The 6,187-nt window shown below is 43.1% G+C and overlaps 1 pseudogene; it reads left to right on the top strand.

Annotated features, from left to right (window-relative positions):
* Window positions 1-1,263: 1,263 nt before the first annotated feature.
* Window positions 1,264-2,644, top strand: LOC102877254 (annotated as a pseudogene).
* Window positions 2,645-6,187: the final 3,543 nt, after the last annotated feature.

The following is a 6,187-nucleotide window of genomic DNA, read 5'->3' on the forward strand; positions in this document are numbered from 1 at the left end:
TGTGAGGAACCTTACTCACGTAGCAGCTGTAAAGTTCTCACCTGGCAGGGCTGATTTCCATGTAGTTACCCATGAGTACCTCAGTCAGGTTGCAGATGTCCTGTGGGGTCTTGGTGGAGGTGGGCCGGTCACTCCTCCAGGGTCATGCACTGTGACCTAAACTTCTTTTAAAACCATAGGCTCTTGCTCATATGTTGTTTCATGAAATTCTTCTGTGTCTGCCAATTTCTTTTGGTATAATGACTTTGTACACTCCTTCTATCTTCTTTTAATACTTCTTGGAGCATTTAATATTCTGCCCAAAGCATCCTTAAGTATTGCAACTCAAGGCTTGAATATACAGATTGGATTATCTGGATGGCTGTGCACTATGAGGAGAAATGTGGCATCAGGATTGAAAGAAACCTAATCAGCAATCTGCATTATGGAGATGATACACCTTGCTTGCTAAAACTGAGGACGACCTGAAGCGCTTGCTGCAGTCAAGGACTGCAGCCTTCAATATGGATTCAAGTTCAATATAAAAAATAAGTATTTTCACCTCCAGGCCAACTGGCAGCATCATGGTAGATGGTGAAGAGATTAAGATTGTATAAAGCTTTAGTTTGCTTGGTTGCACAATCAACTCTTGGCACCTGCAGCCAGGAAATAAAAAAAAAAAGATGTATTGCATTGGGAAAGTGTGCTGTCACAGACCTCTCCAGAGTACTGAAGAGCAATGACGTCAGTCTGGAAACTAAGGAGTGCCTGATACAATCCATGGTCTTTACAATCATTTGCTATGCATCAGAGATCTGCACAATGACTAGAGGTGATAGAAGAAGAATTGATGCCTTTGAGCTGGGTGCTGGAGAAGAGTGTTGAGTGGATGACTAGGAGAACAAACAGATTCATCCTAGAGAGGGTGAAACAGATTGCTCCTTTGAAGTAAGGATTCTGAAGCTTTGTCTGAAAGATTTTGGACATGTTACAAGGCAGGATCAGTCCTTGGAGAGGGATGTCATGCTTGCGAGGGTGGAGGGAAAACACAGGAGAAGAAGATCCTTGATAAGAAGGATTGATTCACACACGTGCGCGGCACGCCCTCCCCCAATGGCCGCGCTCGCCTTTCGGTTGTTTGAAGATCTTTGGAGAGTCAAGATACGCTGTGTTGACCCAAAGCGAGACAAATGCCTCACAGAGCAAAAAGATGCTGGAACCAAGGGCAATTAAAGTTGCCTCAGGTTCTGAACGGCTGGTAGATGAGCTGGCCTGTTGAAGGACATGCTTCAGACTGTTCCGGACCCAGCAGTCTATATCCAGGAAGCGTTATCAGTCGTGAGTGAGGACCAGTCGTTGTTTGAGTGTGCCTACGGAACACCTCACCTGGTCAAGACGGAGATGGCTGCATCCTCCTCCAATGACTATGGACAGACGTCAAAGATGAGTCCGCGCATCCCTCAGCAGGACTGGCTGTCTCAACCTCCAGCCAGGGTCACCATCAAGACGGAATGCAACCCCAACCAGGTGAACGGCTCAAGAAACACTCCTGACGAATGCAGCGTGGCAAAAGGTGGGAAGATGGTGGGCAGCCCAGACACGGTGGGCATGAACTACGGCAGCTACATGGAGGAGAAGCACATTCCACCCCCAAACATGACCACGAACGAGCGCAGAGTGATCGTCCCCACAGATCCTACTCTGTGGAGTACAGACCACGTCTGACAGTGGCTGGAGTGGGCAGTAAAAGAATATAGCCTCCCAGGCGTGGACATCCTATTGTTCCAGAATATCGATGGCAAGGAGCTATGCAAGATGACCAAAGATGACTTTCAGAGGCTCACCCCGAGCTACAATGCTGATATCTTTCTCTCACATCTCCACTACCTCAGAGAGACTCGCCTTCCACATTTGACTTCCGATGATGTGGATAAAGCCTTACAAAACTCTCCGCAGTTAATGCATGCTAGAAACATGCTACGAACCACCTAGGAGATCAGCCTGGACTGGCCATGGCCATCCCACCCCCCAGTCAAAAGCTGCTCAGCCATGTCCTTCCACAGTGCCCAAGACTGAAGACCAGCGCCCTCAGTTAGCTCCTTATCAGATTCTTGGACTAACACGTAGCCGCCTTGCAAATCCAAGGAGTGGACAAATCCAGCTGTGGCAGTTCCTCCTGCAGCTCCTGTCGGACAGCTCAAACTCCAACTGCATCACCTGGGAGGGTACCAACGAGGAGTTCAAGATGACAGACCCCGATGAAGTTGCTCGGCGTTGGGGAGAACGGAAAAGCAAACCCAGTATGAACTACGATAAACTCAGTCGAGCTCTTCGTTACTACTATGACAAAAACATCATGACCAAAGTCCACGGGAAGCGCTATGCCTATAAGTTTGACTCCCATGGAATCGCCCAGGCCCTCCAGCCCCACCCTCCAGAATCATCTCTGGACAAGTACCCCTCAGACCTCCCTTATATGGGGTCATATCACACCCACCCCCAGAAGATGAACTTTGTGGCTCCCCACCCTCCAGCTCTACCCGTGACATCGTCTAGTTTTTTTGCTGCCCCAAACCCCTACTGGAATTCACCAACTGGAGGTATATACCCTAACACTAGGCTCCCCGCCAGCCATATGCCTTCTCACCTGGGCACTTACTATTAAAGACCTGTTGGAGGCCTTGCCCAACAACACACGATCGATCGCCAGTGAATTGCCACAAACTCTATTGGAGAAAACATGAATCAAAGTGCCTGAGAAGGAGTGAGCAAGGTTGATTGGGGCTGGGGAAGGACACCAGGGAAGAAATCCCAAGGACTCTTGGGGGGTTGGGAATTGCTAAAGTATTACTACAGAAATGAAGAGAATGCTGAAAATGCAATGTATATGGACATATAATCGGTGGACCAACCTTGTAAAAGACATTTTAAGTAGAAGCAAGACGTCACAAGACAAAGTGCCAAAGAAAGTGGTCGTAAGACACGTATAAACTTTAGAGTAGCATTTGGAATCTCACTAGTGCAAACTGGGATTCAACTACAGCAATAGAGATGACACAGTTTTGACTTAACATGCCATTTATAATGTCATTTGTTGTTGTTTTTTAAAGGGAAACTACCTGTATTTAAATATAGGAACATATCAGAAAAAAAAAAGACGACTATGGCTTATCAAGGGACATTGATAACAGAACTCATTGGCACTTGCTGTGTTGAATGAAATCAGTTTCTTTCCATTTGATGGAGAGCTCCGCTCTCTCAAACTGTGAAGACAACCCAAAGTTTCTGACTCCCTTTACAGTATTACAGGAGCTGTGAGCCAAACGATGGGACCCAGAACGTGGATGGCGAAGGAGAGTGTAATTGTAGATGAAGGCGGGGGGAAGAAGAAGAGGAAGAAGCAGGACCAGGAAAGAAGCGTCTCAAGCAGTCAAGACTGGACCTAGGGCAGTGTGGGACTGTTGGCGAACGAGTCACGAAGACTTGTGGTTTAAGTGTTATGCAGTCAGTGTTACACCAAAGTCAGTGTTATGAGAAAGGACACAGCGCAGTGGAGGAAGGGGAAGGAGTAGGATTCAGAAACAAACAAAAAATATGCATCTCTTTCTCTGTGTGTTTGTCAAAAAGAAACTTTTTAACTGGGATTGTCTGATGTTTAAAAGAAACATTCAAGACCTCATCATCACATGAGGGCTTTATTTCTCCACCAGGGTAAAATAAGGGCAGCCTTCTTGGCTCCCACAATCAGAAATCACATAGGCATTTGGGTTAGGCAGGCTCCAGTTTTCCTTTCGAGTCGCGAACGCTGTGCGTTTGTTAGAGTGAAGTATACAAGACAATGGTTTTTTTGGTTTTTTTCTTCTTTTTATATAATAATTATATAACTTATGCATTTATACACTACGAGTTGATCTCGGCCAACCAAAGACACACCACAAAAGAGACAATCAATGATTCAATGTGGCCTTGAATTTAAACTCTGTATGTTTAATATTTACAATATGAAGTTATTAGTTCTTAGAATGCAGAATGTATGTAATAAAATAAGCTTGGCCTAGCATGGCAAATCAGATTTATCCAGGAATCTGTGTTTTCACTTTCTTAGTGACTAAAGTTGCTTAATAGAACCTTGTCCCCCCACCCCCAAAAGAAGGATTGATTCAATGACTGGGTTATTAGGGGTAGGTGTGTCAGAGACATTGAGATTGGCACAGGATAAAGCAGAGTTTAGGGCTGTTGTACATAGGGTTGCTATGAGTCACAAGTGACTCGATGGCACATAAAAACAACAACAACCTGTAATAAAACCTCGAAATCTTAGTGATAGTGTGATTATAGATAGGAGTTTTTAATACCATAGAACAGATAATGGAAATTAGCCAAAGTTCAAATACATTCAACTTCTATTGAGTTGAATATTCTGATATTGAACAAATCCATGGCCATCTGCACTTGTATTATAGACTTTTATAATTTCTAAAAAAATAGCAACAAATTCAAAGTACAATATATTGACAATTCTATGTTATTATACATTCTTTTAATATTGTTTTAGTGTGCCATTTGGTCAACTATGACTCATAGTGACCCTATGCATAATAGTTCTGAAACCTATTCTATCCCTAACCAATCTCAATGTCTCTGCAAAACCTAGTCTCTTTACCCCAGTTACTGTGTCAATCACAGAGTCTTCCCCTTTTGAGCTGTTTCTCCACCCTTCTAAGCAACCTCTCCTCCTCCAAGGACTGGTCCTTCCTGGCAACATATTCTAAGTATGCAAGACAGAGTCTAAATATCTTTGCCTCCAAGTACAATCTGATTTCACTCTCTCTGGGACAGATCTGTTTGTTCTCTTGACAGTAGTATGTTCAATACTCTTCTCCAGCACCAGTTATCTGCTTTTTCCATGAATTGTGATATTGGATCATGGTAGTATGGCCTCAAGGCACTCTCTTCACTGATGAAGTTGAAGACCATAAGTATCTGGAATGAAGGTCAGTGGGGGTGGAGCTCCTCAGCCCCTCTGATCGTTCCTGATCTATGGTAGGGTAGGCTTCAGACCCTCTCCAATTTGCTGCTGGAGTTGCAAGCTGCAAGTTGCATGTATGTGGCAGGAGTCAAGTGGAGGCGTGTATTCCTGCCTTCTGTTAATTGCTGTGAGGAACAGACTCACTTTTCCCTTGAATCTCTACCTGGCCAATGGCAGGTACGGTTTTCTCTCCTCTTTTCACTGATTCTGCTTCTCCAAGTTTACTCCTCACTTGGGTTGGGACCTGGCTGGAAGTTGTTCTGATTTTCTGTCCTCTGTTCTCTGCTGCTTTGAATATAGAGTTTTCAGGCTCACACCACATTGGGTGCCAGTACCTGGCTGGAGGTTGTTGTGGACACTACTCTCTACCTACTGCTCACCCTTTCAGGTAGTATACTTTTATGATCCACAATATTTCATGGACTAATTTTAGATTCAGTGTATTAACAGTTAACATCTCTTAGTATTTTACAGACTAGTGTTAGGAAGAAAGACTGAGTAACCTATTTCTAAAAATCAACTGATTAAAACTCTATATAACACAGTGGAATATTGTCTGATCTACAACCAATCACGGTAATTATACCGAAGCTGGCATGCTTTCATTTATGTTCATAGAATTGCCATGATTTGGAGTTGGCCCAATAAGAATTTAACATAAAAATACAGTGATCACCATGATAGTTCAGATCTGTAATAATGTTTCATATATGCTTTAATTTCTTTAGTGAATTTTCTTAAAAATAGATCCATAGATAATAAGTGGGTTATAAATTCACTTGTAAGATGACCTAAAATCCCTAAGAACACATGTACAGAAAAAAAGATCATAGTTCATACACTAAGCTAAATCGGTTAGGCTGTATCCATCCCATCACTTTAAAATGACAGAAGCAAAGTCAAGGGAGCAGAGCCACAGTCTTGTTTACAACATACTTTACAGGTGATGTTTATTCAAGGGTAAAGGGGGAAAAAAATAAGGTAAGTGCAGGCAGATGGATTTCAGAGAAATCAAAAGCTTGTTTAAATGCAAATGTTCTCAGAAAGAAGAAATGTTCTGAGAAGAAATTATATAGAAATAAATTTTATCTCAGAAGAATGTTTTTCCTTTGAATTTACAAGAGGGAATCTCAGATGTCTAATGGAGACACAGTATACCGAGCAGGAAGTTTTTTGGAA

This window comes from Elephantulus edwardii, unplaced genomic scaffold (genome assembly GCF_000299155.1).
Source record: "Elephantulus edwardii isolate Elephantulus edwardi_28Jun2011 unplaced genomic scaffold, EleEdw1.0 scaffold00382, whole genome shotgun sequence".
NCBI lineage: Eukaryota > Metazoa > Chordata > Mammalia > Macroscelidea > Macroscelididae > Elephantulus > Elephantulus edwardii.